Source organism: Columba livia, chromosome 6 (assembly GCF_036013475.1).
Source record: "Columba livia isolate bColLiv1 breed racing homer chromosome 6, bColLiv1.pat.W.v2, whole genome shotgun sequence".
Lineage (NCBI taxonomy): Eukaryota > Metazoa > Chordata > Aves > Columbiformes > Columbidae > Columba > Columba livia.
Genome location: NC_088607.1, coordinates 16,306,587 through 16,322,541, shown reverse-complemented (window position 1 = coordinate 16,322,541; position 15,955 = coordinate 16,306,587).

Genomic DNA, 15,955 nt, shown 5'->3' with positions numbered 1-15,955 from the left:
ACAAAATAAAATCACCTGCATGCAAGATTCCCTAATTAGGCTTCCCTAATACTTCCCTTACTACTGCATGGAATAAAAGGAAAACTCTTCCTATCATGACTTCTCTCTGAACAAGCCCAAAAAGCCTCTGCTGCTTGGGACCTAAACATACAAGAACTAGATTGACTCACATGTTCTATGTAACAATCTCCAGTTGTCTCAATGCACCTCATGGCTTCTGGGTTCCCCAGACGTGTGTAGTTGTCTGGTTGGCATAGGACCAGTGGAATGGCTCTGTTCCTACTTTGTGCAAAAGGTTATCTGGGCATGATGAAAGGGCTTGGCCTCCAGGAATGTCCTCCTGAAGCCAGAACCTCCTTGAGACTGCTCTGAGCAGTGTAAAGCCAAACTACTGGACATTTTTTTGAGCCTTCAGGTATGACAGAACCAACACAGGAACATCCATCCCACTAAGTATTCATATAGTGAACACAGACTACGGCAGAGCCAATACTGTGCCCCAGGAACAGTGGACATAGCAGTGATTCCTTCAGTTTAGAAGCAACTTTAGAAGAAGTTAATTAGACCAGTCTGTAATCTTGATCTGGGGAAGCAGACTGGCACACAGCTGTCCTAGGCTTGGGGCTGAATAAAGTAAAGCCTAGCAGCAGTCTGGTGTGCCAGTCCCCCCTGGCCATGCCAGGCATACCTCAGCTGCAGCCAACAACCTGGCACTGAGGCTCAATTAATCAACAGGGGTTATATAACAGGCGCAGAATTTCAGCCAGAAAAAAATCAAACGTATCTGCACACAAAGCCCTCATTGTCCAGTCTGGTCACTTCTGTTCTGCACCAGATGCTTCTTGTGAACAATTTTTTCAGTTTATCTTCAAACAGTATCTGACCCTGATCATTTAATCAGTATTTAAAGCTGTGTCTATGATGTTATTGATCCTACTTGTGCCTCTAGCTTGTGTTTCCAACAGAAAATCCAGCACAGAGCGAAAGTGCAGAACACTTTCTCAGCATCCACAAGAAGAAAAAGATGCGTTTTTCTCCTTTCTGATTTTATGGTTCGTTGTATAATAGCAATAATCTCTATTGCTTTCATATACTTGCAATAAATGGCTTTTGAGATCAATGAAATATCTGAGCTTCACTTTAGCTATTAATCATTCTCAGTAGCCATTTATTGCTTCATATATTACAAACAACAGAAGTTACTCCTTAAACCTGCCCAGACAGCTGAGAACTGCAAAATTCAAACCTAACTCTGAGAGACAGATTCACTGATGGCAATTCCTGTGTTGTCTTTTATAACAGTAAGTAATAACAACATCACTGTGCCTTCCACCTGCAGATTTCAAAATCTACTATAAAATGCATTGAGGAAAAATGGGCCTTACTCCTGTAGTTGAAGGGGGGGAAGAAGGTGAGGATATAGGTAAGAAATATCTGTGAAAATCCCTTCCCTGTTTTTTTTTCTGGATATCTGAGAAAGCAATATTGATAAACTGACAGAATAGCTGCTTTTGGTGCCATCCTGCTAGCAAAGCTCCTTGGAAGTCAAGCCTCTGTCTGCAGCTAGGGAACAGGTACCAGCTGCCCTGGGAGAGGGGCTGTGTTGCTGTTCTTGGTCAATGCCAGCAAGACTGGTGTGAAACAAATATTCACTCAACAAACTTGCTCCACATGTTTCTTAATCTGACCAATCTCCAGTCCATCTCTTTGCTCCTTACACTCCTTCTGCCTAGGGCCTAATTGTTGTTTGTTTTTTTTTTGGGTAATCATAAAATAAACATGGGCAGTGGCATCAAAGGAGAGAAATTTCCTGTAAGTTTGGGTTGGAAAAATGTGTTCTAACCCTGAGAATAATAGTGCAGGTCCTTGACAAAGAACGAACTACGATGAATTTGAGCATAGTGTGCATTCTCTTGCATTAGAGACTTCTGCTTTGTCATGTATCTGCCACTTAGATGCCTCTTCTTTGATCATCCATCATCCTTTATTCTGATGAAAATACAAATTGTATTTCTCAGTTCTGTGGAATTCCAGATTTGTTTACTCAGGTGATGACATTGGTATAATTTCTTTACCTAGACAGGGAATTTACCAAGTTTGGTAAGAAACCATAATGACTCTGTTGGCTATGGACACTTCGACAGTGAGCGTTCAGCTGCTAAGGAGCAACCAGGCTGTTCTCAAGACATGACACAAAACATCTCACTGTTGCCACACATGGCCTAAATTCAGCATGAGGTCAATGTATGCATGAATCCTGGCTGTCTGGGAATAGATGATGTTGGGAGCTCAGAGAAAGAACCCCGGACAACCTCATCTCTTCTACATGAGTTACATTACATCATGATAAGGGCAGATGGTCAATAGGTCAAAATGCCAGGTCCACCAGCAACACTAGCAGTAAGCACATACTGGGGTGCATACAATGGTATCAGTTTGACAGCACTACAGATACCCTACTTACCCTAAAGATTTGCAGTCAGATAATATGAAAATGGGATGTTCTCTCACCTGCATTTCTTTTCTGCAATATCACAAAGCCAAAGTGGGACTGGACTGGATATCACAAGTTTTTTGTTTGTGCTGCAGCCAACATGAAGAAACAGAGGGGAAAAAGCAGTTTTAATGGTTGTGTCAGAATTTTGATAACAGGCTCAGCTACTGCCTGTTGTTGTAGTTTCTTCATTTGTTTTTTAAACAACTAAAGGACAGAATTCATTTTCTTCTCCCAAGTCTGGTCTAAGTACTCTACTCTCCAGTGTACCATTATCTTTAACCTTGCTTCATGGTTTAAAAACTCTTCATCCAGATTAGCCACCTCAATTCCCAGTGTTTATTTTAGTGTTTTCTACAATTTAATAATGTTCCATTCTACCGAGTCTACTTCTACATGTAAAATAGGTCTATACTACTAATGACAGCAATTTTGTGTTATTGTAGCACACAGTTGCAACAGGCACTGAGTGAAAATAACAGCTGGAAAAAATCTGCATTAAAACTTTCCTGGTTTTCAACAAAACCTTTGTCATGTTGCATTTCCATTAGGCTTACATAAGATGTTGTGCCACCCTGCAAAGTACCTATGTCTTAACAGTACCTTCTTATTCCATCAATTACTTCTCTTTCAATATCAGGAGCCATATTTTAATAATGGAAGTAGGGATGAGTTGCTCTTTACTCTCACTAGCTGGTCAGAAGAAGATCAGAAGGGGGAGAGTTCCTTATGCATTCTGTTCCTTATGCATCACTGGCTGAATTGTTTCCACATTTCCAATCTAATATAAATTACACTTGTGTAACTCCAGAGGATGACAGAAGTGATGCAGGACCGAAACTGAGAGTGCTCTCATAACTTGCTCTTGGAAGTTTCAAAAAGTATTACTGACTTCCTCTCCTGCTCTACTTTGCACAGAAACATTTGCTACGGATGTCTAAGGTTCTTGTTCAGACAGCTCAACAAGGTCTTGACAGCTCTCTTCTGAACTGGGGGAAGAGCAGATCTTCCATGAATGCATATTAATCAAATAATATTTTGCTTCTAGCTACCTAAGAAGGAATATAAACTCTTGCCTAAAGATAAAAATTGACTTACTATGTGAAACCTGACATTTAGTTAGTTCAATATCCTGTCTGCTATTAGCCAATGGCATATGCTTAAGAATATAAGAACACAACATGTACACAATGATCCTTCCCGACTTCTAGAAATTGGCATTTTGCTGTGATTACAAAAAAACCCTTGTTAACTGGTGAAGAGAGCACAGGAGTCAGGAAAAATGAGTTCTCTGAAGGACTCTTCCTTTTAATTGCTCTTTGCCCTCAGGCAATTCACAAAGGTTGTGACTCAGTTACCAAGTGAGTATGAAAATATTCATCAGACTTTGCTAGTTTGTAAGGACTAGATGCCCTTATAAAGCTGTGTGTCACCGCAGCATCATTTGCTACAAAAGAGCCATAAAAATTGCTGTTGCCAACATGGGCGAAATGTGCCATGAAAAGTGGCTTAGAGATGCTCTCACATCTTGAAAAACAAATAATCAAATGAGGTCGTAAATCTCTGATCCAGGTAAATTTGTACAGAGTAGAAACGGCAAAGATAAGCTAGAATTATGTGGTTGTATTAAAGTAACTTTTAAAATTTATACTATAATAAAAATTATGAAAGAGCTAGTGAGCAGAGAACAATAGCATAAACACCTTTCAAACAACTGTTCAATGAAAATTAGCACTTACATGATCTTGCATCACCAAAAACAAAGACAGTGACACTAGTTTTGCATTGATTTGAAACAGAAAGGTTTTCCTAAGACTTCTTATGTCCAAAATTCTCTACAACATCTGATAGAGTTATGCTATAAATTCTTTCTTCTTATGAAAATTATAAGTTTCATGAGTTTTTCTTTATTTGCAAATTGATTTCAGAAACCTCTAAAGTATCCCATTGTTATATTTTGGAAACATTATTTACCATGTTTCTATTTTGAAGATGCTATTCTGAATCCATCAGTATGTCTACTTGTTTCACAGTCATCTTCCATCATATTTTTATATCAGTCCTACATAATTACATGAGTGACTAATTTTCAAAATCTAGAAAATAGAAATACAACTCTATGGAAAAAAAGCTATACCTCTTGTGTCTCTTGATTTCTCTTTGTTCTTCTAATAGAAAAATAAACTAATTTACTCAGTAAATTGTACACATAAGTGGAAAAATATGCATGAGCTTTCTTGCTATATTTCAACAAATTGCATATTATCTATCAATAATATTATCTAGTTGTGTGGAATATTAAATAACAGGTTGGCTGCTTTCTGTGAATTTCATCAAATACTTCTTTTATACTTAATACAAATACTACTTTTATACTTAAAGTCTTACAGCTTCAGTGAGAAAAAGGTCAATCAGAAAAATTCCAATAATATTCTTTACTATGTCAGATAGAGCTGAGATTTTAGATGTCTGACATAATGGAGTTCTGTCTCGCCTCATTTGATAGGTTGTCCTCTTCTATATTGGCAGCTACTTGATACGGTCATAAATTTTCCTCTAAAACCTCCAATCATCTTCCAGGTTATTAAAAATGTATTTTGTTTTTTAAGAAACTGTAATTTATCTAGTGACAAATTGTCATAAAAGCTTTAAAATATTTGTAGACTAGTATTTTTCTCTGGTTCTTTAGAGTGTCACAATCAAAGCTTATATCCACTGCATTTTTTTGTTCAGAAAATGTAAGAATTAATGGTAAAAATTTTATTATTGAAAAGGTTCCCCTTCAATATCACTTGCCATAAAAAGGTATATACAAGGCTTTTTTTCAAAATATTCCTTGATCAACAGCAAGGAAGTTGCTTCCTATTGAATTCTGAATGTTACTGTATGGCAAAATTCTCATCAGGTGGGCTTGCCTGTACAGAAGAGCTGACCAAAACAGTTCTTTTTCAAAATATGTTGTTCTAAAAAAAACCTGTTTACCAAAGTAATAAGTTTATTTTTTCAGTGTAGGAATGATGTGTCAGAGGGAATGCATTCCACTCAATTTTGTTGCATCAAAATCTCTGTGAGGAACTGGAGATAAAATTTGCTCTTTGCCTCAGACTTTTAATAGCAGCATGAATGCTATTAAACAAAATGACCGTGATCACAAACATTTGTGGTACGTGATCTGCCTCCATCCACAGTAAATCACTGAGTCATCATATTGCATTGCAAACTCATTCATAACATATATTTCCCAGAATATTCTTTCTCAGATCAATGGGCTCATATTGCTTCTGTTTTCTATTAGGCACAAGTGAATTCCACCTACAAATCCATTCTTCTACGTATAATTTAATTATAATCTGCTGTGTGCAAGGCAAATAGTAGCAGGCAAGTTAAGGAGGATAGTCCATCCTTATGGTTGTCAGGGAAGTGGTCCAGACCATGAGTAACCAAACTCAGAAAAGAAATTCTGTTATATCAGCCAAATTATTTTCTTACTGGGACTCTAAAAACCTTAAAGTAAAAAACAGTATGGCAGAAAAATGCTCTAACATAACATCAGCATAACTGGAGAAAATCAAGAAGGAGGTAACAAGAAGGTGCATGTTGTGAGATATTATAGCTGCATAAACACAGAGTGATTGACAGCTGTTTCGTGCCAAGGTCTGTACTAATAGTGGGCTATCAATACCATTTTATTTTTTTTTTAAACCAAGTCTAGATTAATTTCTAAAATTTATTTCATGGACTCAAACCTGTCATCCCAAAGCTATGAATTACCCAGAGTCAGAATAGACCTAGGCAAACTAGAGAGAGTTTGACAGAGAGGACACTTTTCTACCTTATGATTATACCAACAACTATTCCTCTTTGTTCCAGTTTCTGGAAAGGAATTAAGAATGCCTAATCATCATTCCCATGGCACTCTGAGAGGGACTAAAGCCAAATAAATATTACATTTAATTTTTAATAATATTCAAAAAGTAACTCTGATTTTATTGTGCATCACTGAACCATCATAGGAGCATTAATCTGCAAAGGTCTATGTATCTGGGATGGAGACAGGGACAGGAGAAATGCTCTTTGGCACAAAGTTCTATATTATGTATTGCATATATATCTATATCTATATATATATACATATATAGCATTTCTCCATACCATGACCAGTGGCCAACAGTATTTAAATGTTGCTTTCATTAACCTCAAATTAATTGCAATGGGTACTACCCTCTCTGCTGTCATGGGTTGTGTAACCACACTGTGGTCAGTGAAACTCTGTTGAGTTATTCAGCAGAAAATCAGCACTACCAGCCTCCAGTTTATTGATACTGTTCTGGTCTTTTAAAGAGTGAAATGAATACATCAGTGTTTCCATCAAAGAATTATGTGTGCTGCATATTAACAGTCTCCATCTTGATGGAGCAACAGTATCAATAACAGACCAAGTTGCCTCTCAAGGCACAAGGTTTTGTTAACCTTTTTGCTTCTTAAGATAAATGATATTCTCATTAATAGGTAAAATGTTATCTTTAGATCAGGTATAGCTGTTATTGAGAACATCACAAGTGGGGACCTGCAGGACAATAAGACAGAGGCTGCAAGAAAAGCCTTTTACAATAAACATCTTCCAAAAGGAAAAACAAAAAAAAAGTTTCAGTTCCTGATGACATAGAAGTTCTGGATAGCATCCAGTGACCAAATCAGCAGAAAAAACTGCAGCTTAATATTTCACAGAGGGAAGGAGCTTTTTGATTCCAGTCTGCGTTATCTTGTTTCGTGCAGTAGAGGACACTGTTTTACACATCATCACTTCCCTTGCCAGTGTAGCGTGGTAACACAGCCCCCACTTTCATCAAGCCCTATCTTCTCCAAATACAAAAGAGGGGTTGCATCAAGTTGAGGATGAAGTGCCATGCTTGTCAAGGATGAAATATTATGAAGACATAATTAATATAAACTACTGGAATAATAAAAGGATCGAGTAGAACTTACATATTAAAGGTGTGCAAGTGTGTTGCTTGACCTGAATTGTGATGTGCATGAGCATCCTGAAGTCTCCATCCTGTTCTTCCTGCTAACATTTACCTGCCCACCGCAGCTGAAACATGGGATAATAAGCAAACTGCCACTCACTCTTCATCAAATCTCTAAGTTCAACCATCTGTATGTTCTGAACCCAGAATGTACAGTTATGCTCTGAATTTCTTGGAACTTAATTGAATGATTCTGAGTACAAGAATTGAATGATTCTGAGTACAGACACATGAAAACCTAGAGGAAAAATGTATTTATAAAGGTCATTAAAAGATTTATGTCATGCTATTTGTTTCAGTGCTTAACTTAGCACATCTAGGGAACTATTTAACTAAGTTTCCTTTGAAAGATCCCAACTCTTAGCACATTATAATAGGAATGGGAAATATAAGTATATTCTCAGTTGAGGTTTTAATATAAATATGTCATATTGACCTGCCTACCTCCAAGTAAGATGCTGAGGAATAAATTTATAATTGTCTTTACAAAAAAATCATCAGCATAAAAGTTCTGGAGAACTAGAAATTAAGGTTTGTTTTATTTTTTTCTTAACATATTTTCCTCGTGACCCACTTTTGAACCAGTCCATCATTATGTGGAGCCTTCATATAGATCTTATTAGGAAACATCAGTCACATTATACCTTTGATGCTGTCATGTTTGTGTTGTTGTTGTTGTTAAAACAGTGATAAAGTAATATTTTCTGGAACAGGATAGTAATTAAATGACAGAAGACAAAATTTGGGATTCTCCCCTTCCAATTCCCAAGATGCTTTCTGGCAACATCAATGCTTCTCTCTCTTTAGATTTTTTTAAAGACATATTATATGAGCGTTTTCTACTCTATCTTGGACTCTTCCGTTCTTCCTCTTTGCTTCTCTTCATATTTGGCTGTGTCTTTTCACAAAGTCACCGCTCAACCAAAACAGCAAACAGACCTCATGCTCACAGGCAAAACTGGCTATGAAATACTATGGTATTACTTACTTGCAGTGTGTTGTGTAGAAACCACAAGCACATATCAAGGTTCTGTTGTGCAAGAACAGTAAAAGCGTACCAGGAAAAAAAATTATGTCTAGCTGCATAGATTTCAGTCAGATTACATCACCATGAAATTACTTCTCTATATCATTAACACTGTTATTAAATTGAAACTAGACTTGTGAATAAAGGTTGCTTGATATTTTTGTACTGTTGCAATGGTAAAGAGATGCTGTGGGTATAAATCTCAAGGAGAAGAAAAGGCTATCTGAATGGTCTATAGTCTCACAAATGATGAGATAATTTAGTTTGGAAAGGACCTCAGGAGATGTCTAGTCCAATGTCCTGCTCAAATTAAGGTCTGCATTGAATTCAGACCAAGTTTTCTAGGGCTTTATCCAGTTGTGTCTTGTAATCCTCCAAGGATGGAGATTTCACAGCCTCCCCAGGCCTCAGTCCAGTGATTAATTATCTTCATAGAGAACATTCCAACGTAACATCTATTCAGAATCTCCCATTTCCATTTACAGCCTTTGCCTCTCATTTTCTTACTGCAAAGAGCCTGTCTCCTTCTTGGTAACTTCCTCATATGTATTGGAAGGCTGCATAGAGTTCTGCTATGCCTTCTCTTCTGAGTCTAAACAAGCCCAATTCTTCTCATACGACATGCTCCAGCTGCCTGGCCATTGTGGTGACCCTTCACTGGACTAGCTCTTCATTTCCTTCTGTCTGTCTGTCTAATGTTTTTTCAAGTTCTGCAAGGAAGGCAGATATATCTGCATCTATTCTAAAGGAAACTGTGACACACTTTTATCACAATTAGTTGTAAAGCAGAAAAGTATATTTCATATCACCACCATAAACTAGAACCTCAGAAGCAAGTGAGCATCTCTACGCAGCCACTAACTCAACCACAGACCTTATGAAATCAACACAGTTCTGAGTTGAGCAGCACTTACCTAAGGCTTTGGTCAGCATGACAGTAGACTGTCTTCACTGTATTAACATCCAGGCTGTCTTCCAGAAATCTTCACTACTTGTGGTAAATATGATGATCTTCCTAGTTCGTCTGGTGAAACTAAAGCAAGAAGCTTTTCCATCCTGAAAGCTTAAAAAAAAAAAAAAAAAGAAAAGAAAAAGAAAAAAAAGTTTCCATTAGAATATATCCCTTATCACCCTTCACCTTAACTTCAGTCAATTTATATTATGCATGTAGCTGTTGTCCATCTATATTTATATGACTACCTAATTGCTGGTAATAAAAAGATATGAATCATCTATTCATACACATACAGAAAGTTATAAATACATCTCTTGGTAACAGAAAGATTTCAATGTTTACACAGGCTGTCCCCCAGCTCAGTTGTATACAAATTCAAAAACTGAACTTGATCAATCCATTTCTGATCTACTAGACAATGTGTGTGTCATGTGTGAGGCTATTTCAGCCATTGGGAATGATTCCAGTGAGACAATCACTTGGGGAAGGTGTGATTTACCAGAGGCCTGTTTTTGCATTAGTTCGAAGGTCTGTTAGCAAATACATGGAAAAAATGCAGCTTTTGAGGCATAATACTTCTCAATTCTAGAGGGAGAGGACTGTAAAGTGCTGTAATTCAAGGCATGCAGCTCTTTGAAGACATGAAGTGTTCCCTTTCTAGGTACCATTAGCAGAATTAGAGTAATAAAATGTCCTTCTTTTAGAATCTGATCTATCTGGCCCACCAGTTTTAATCAGTAATAGTTCTACTTAATAAATAGGACTCCTAATTTCCTTCTAGGAAGGCCTTGCCAAGATCTGAAAATCAGGGTTTCACAGGTTCTATTATGGTTAGGACATGTCAGAGAGAAGAGTGTTATACAATGTGTCTAACACATTAATTACATCTCTGTAGGCCAGAAATGGGATGCAAGTTTCCAGAGGTATGAGAGGGAGGTGGAAAGAGCACTCATTACTGATCCTTGTGTGAAAAATCTAAAGCAGTCTTTGATGACAGGGAGGTGTGTGTGGGGAGATAAAAAAACAAAACAAAACACAGCTTTCAATGAAAAACAATCCCATGGGAATTATTTATTTAGTTCTTTAAGTAACTCACAGATGTTGCAGGTAGTATTTCCTGGATTACTAGAGTTCTGGACATTATCTCTTGCTTCTGAAGTGCTTATGCCTCACAGAAATAAGGAAAGTTGCTCGCTGCTTTTAGCAAAGGCACAGCTGCATGTTTCACAACAAAATGCATTAAGGCACAAGATAAGGCACAAGATAAGGCACAAGATAAGGCACAAGATATCTTTCCTTTTGTCTTGCAATGTGTCAGGCATACCCCAGGCATGTAACAAACAATAAATAAAATAACAGCATAAGCGTGGCTGGGATTAGAATACTATTACCGCACTCTGGAGTCTCTGTCGTGGTCTTTCTTCTCACTCTTGGCAATCTACTTGCCAGTTCACATGATAGTTTGATAAAGATCTGCCGGGATATGAGCTACATATGAGAACAAGAAACTCAGGATATATTTTTTATTAACTTGCTGTCTGTATGGGTGTATCTCAATAAGACCTTTGAATATAGCTTGTGAGCACTGGCCAGTACAGAGAGTGCAATTTCTAACGTTCCTTTCCAATGAATTCTTAATCTGCCTTCTTAAAAAAAAAAAGAAAAAAGGCTGATATCACAATACATATCCTCAATTTTTTCCTGCCCTTTTCTCTGCTCTAATATTTTGTTTGCATATGACTATATTGCATATGTTGATAGAAAAGTCTGGTGGGGAGGTCTTTTTCTAGTAAGAATTATCTAGATTGTAGGTGTGGTATATAGGGAAGATAAATGTGTAATAGATCCTGGAACTCACCCTGGCATGGCACCAATGGAGTTAAGCACAGCCCCAAGTGCTGTGACTTCTCCAACTTTGTATTTTATTTGACAGTTCTCTTTCTCTCCCTGGATTGTCATGTAGCCCTTTTGCTCTGTCTGTTCACATTACACAGTAGCTCCTCTGGTGTCTCTTTCAATTTTTTCCATACAAATGCATTCCCTGTGATACATTCAAATTTGTTCACAGAAGACTTCCTTAGGCTCACTGTTGCTTTGGCACACTTACCTTAATGCATAAATAATGAATATTAAGAACATAGATTAATAAATAAATGCCTGACCAAATATCGGGAGCATCTACACAGGTTAACTTTCACGATATGCCTTAACAGACTGCCAGCATAAAATTTCCCTTGTGGAGGACTTCCAAATTCTTCCATAGCTTTATTAGTTCCAGTGTTTATATCAGCAAGTGGAGGAACTTCAGCAGCATAAATGGATGGTAGCAAAGGCTTTGATAAGGAAATAGATCCAGATTTGTAAGAAAAGACCATATCTGCATTCAGGCAGAGGCAGACAAAGAAAACATTACTTTGTATGGCTCCTAATACTACAGGTTATATTACTATATAAATAAGGACTAAGTGCATGCTTTAGTTTCAAAGGAGAATTGGCAGGTAACATTTGATATGAGGATGCTGAAGTTTTGCAACTGATAAGTTAATATCTCCTTGAATAGCTCTTTAGTGCTCCTCCTCTTTCCCCTGATGACTTTGGATGTGATTTGAGCTGACACCCACAGTTGTGTGTTTGAATAGCTCTATTCAGTGCTAGGTTACAATTTACACATCAACTTCCCGGACCTAAAAAACATGAAACTCTTGATTATGTTTGTCAGCCCATCCTGAGTTTTTACTTCATTATGAAATGTATTGAAAAAGAAACACTGAACACTTGATTTCCCTCTTTCAGATCTCTTTCAGATGTTACAGAAAAACTTACCGAATAATATAAATTTCCCCCAAAGGATTTGTATCTCTCCATATGAGTAAAAGCTTATAATACAGAAAAGTCTGCTTTAAGAACTTTGCACAGCTAAGTTATCTCTTGTCAATACACAGTTTTGTCCTCTTTGGTTTTAAAATATATAAAGCCAATATAAATGAAAACACATATAAAAACAATTATATGATCTGTATGCTTTCCACTGAAAATGCAAACATTTAAAATGAATGAATTCTGAAAGGAACGGCTTTGAGTGTTATTGACTGAAAAAGCAGATGGTGCAAGGATACATTAGTGTCACAGAGCATTACCTTCATCCTTAGCAGCAGAGATGGCATCTCAGTGATGCACTGGGCTTTTCTTCATTGCTTTCTAGGTGGTTCAAGTCATAAAACATAAACTCTGTTTCTTACTAAAGCTGTTCACTGAAGAAATTAATGTATCTCTGATTTACTCTTTGCATATAGATTGCTTCTCTAAGGGGAAATTTCAGCTTAAGACCGATAACACATTTAAGTCTCACCTAAAACCTTAAAATAGAGTGTAAGTATGACTTAAATTATGCATTAGTCTTGAGTTAGTCTTTGCAAAAGAGTAACCTGATTTTCTTTAGTCCTCACACACTAGACTTTTATCTGTTTTCAATTATAAGAAGGATGAAGGCTTGGCACATGAAGACACCTACCTGTCTTTTTCAATTTACTCTTTCCAGAGGCCTAAATATTTTTCCATCACATAGCTATATAAAGTATGCTTGTAAAAATAATTCCCGAGTTTTCTAACAACAATATTTGTAATTATCCATATCTTACTGTAACATCATATGGACATCTCTGCTAGACCCAGAGTAAATCCTGTAAGAGTCACAGTGCCTCACCCCAGGCTCTCTGGGGCTTTCCCCGGCCCAGAGAGCATCAGCCAGGATGAGGCAAAGAGGCAGCTGCCTTCACTCAGCTAAGCTTTTTGTTAGAAAAACCAACCAACCAACCAAAATCAACAGACAAACAAACCACCAAGCTAGAAAAAAGAGAGGAAGGAACCAACAAAAGGGATCCTATTTATCACAGAAATATATTTGTTAATAATAAAATTATTTATATTAAGCACATTATTTTCAGTTCACTTCAAAACAGTCTCAGGACAAGATACTTTGCCAGAAAGACTGTAGGAATATTAAATACTTATCTTTTTCTGGCTTCACTCTGAGGTCACCCTTGCCTCTTACACCATTGCCTATCTTCTCAAACACACAGGAATGGACAAGTCTGTTTGGGGCCTCACTGTGCAAGTGTGACAGACCCAGGAAGTGCTCCCACTCCAGCACGACATTTTAATCTCCATTAATTTTCACCTACTTTAAAAGAGACTGCTCTGGACAAAGTTCAACATTCAAAGTCTGTGTAAGCATTCCCTGGATTTTGTGTTCAGCCAGACGTTGAACATGTGTCTAGATGGCACCTCATGGAGAACAGCTGTACTTCAGAAGGAAAAAGGAGCCAGATGACCTCACAAGACTTTCACTCATCTAACTGCTGCTTCTTGATCAAGGTTAAAATAATTTATACTAAACTGCCATCTGAGGCTGGGCCTTGATCCAAGCATGCACACCAGTTCACACTGACCTTTTTCTAAAGAAGGTGCTGAGAGTGCAGGGAATTGCCCTTGGTATAGAGAAATCCTCCACACTTCTGGCTACCTCTAAATTTCTCATGCCTTTCAGAAGAGAAGGTGTCATGAAAACATGCCTGTGGCAACACAATTGCCTTTGGAACTGGGATGCACCTACTCCAGGACCCCCCTAAACCAGACCTCAGAAAGACAAATAGCACGGATAACTCCAGAGATTCTGGAGACCTCTGCAGACTGTCCAGCCATGCTCTGCCTTGCACCTTTTACCTTCCTGTTCTAATTAGGAACCATTCACAGAAGCACTTCCACAAGACTTTAGAGGAGAATCGCTTGTTCCTGTGTACCTGTCCTACTGGAATTTTTTTGTCAGAATTATGGGAACATACAGGAGCAATAGGGAAAAGAACTTTAACTTGGGACATTATTTGAAAAAAAAAATTCTTTAGCTCCAGGAATGTGTTCATCTGTAAGCTAAAAAAATAAAATAAATATTACCAGTACTTTTTAATGGTGATCTGATGAGCAAAATTAATGAGAAACTGTAAAACTGAAATTAGCCACCAGAGGGAGCTCATTTGGTTAAAAATGGTCAGTGGCTTCATTTACTTCGGCAAAAATACAGTAACTGGAAGTTTACAGACTTCAAACACGTTGTTTATGTATTATGCATTATGCATATGTTTATGTATTATGCATTAACAAGAAGATGGCAGAGAAGTTTTGTTTTCTTTCCTTTAAAGGTTTAAGTTGCTAACGTAGGAAAAAAAAAATCAAATGAGAAAGTGTTTCTACAAAAAGTTAACTAGTAGGTACAAGATAATTCAGACTTGAGGCAAAGGGCCTGTGTGACAATTCACGACCATAGCAATGCATATGCATAAGAGCATTACAGGCAGCCACAGTGAGCACATTTGGATACTGTTCTCACTATTGTTCTAATGAATGGGACCAAAACAATCCCCTTTGAAGCAGTAAACATGCATGCTTTGAATAATCCTTTCAGCCCTAGTCAAGATTCCAGATGAGCTTTTGGAGTCTGTGAACACAGGCTGAAAAAGAGCAGCTTATTCATTTATTTAGTATTGAGATCAGAGGAGACAAGAGGAGAAAATGAGGTCCCAGATACCCTTTCTTGATGCGTCTAGTTGTGACTCTGAAATTGTGAGTTGCTGGTAAAGGACAAAGAGGTGAGGAAATACCTTTTGAACAGACAACTCAGAGTATTTGGTAAGCAGGCATGGACCCCAGGTAGGCACTTCATGGTAAAGGCAGGATTCATCTCATCTGCTTTAGCCTTCAGAGAGTTAGGCGTGTGGTATGAGCCACTTGCCAGGTTGTCTTTATAGTCAGTGAAGAGAACAAGGCTCTCAGAGAAGGTGGTTAGTCCTGCCTATCTCAGAAAGGGATGAGTTTTTGATTGAAAGTGCTCATCTTTTGCTGATAAGGTCACCTGTTATCTCTTTATAGGTGATAGTCTTGGTTTAGATAACTAATACTTAAATAGCTATAATTAGTAGAGATTAATCTTTTAAATGCTCCAACTGCTTAGTAAAATACAGGCTCTTCCTCTTCTAAAAGTCAGGTTTGTCAGTGAAAGTGTATGCTACAGATATCAGCTGATGCTGAAATAAAGGTCAACATTGCACACTGCCTGCCCACTGCCAGCTTAGGTACCAGGTGATGTTGAGGTCCAAAACACTGATAAATGGCGGCATTCTGGTTCCTCTTGTATTGGTCTGTTCTGGAGGTAACACTGTGTCACAAGTAAGTCCCATATTATACACAGGAAAAAAAAAAAAGCACATGTCACACTGGATATTTAATGTTTTGTGGTTTTTTTTCCTTTTCCTGGTGACAACTTAGACAAGTGGAAATAGGCTGGTTATTTGAACAGAAATTAAATGAAACACAGTGAGAAGTGGCAGGTTTCCTCTTCTGTGTGGGTTAATGAGACCCTGTAGGACAGCAAGAAGATGGTTTTAACTGTTCTGATTAGC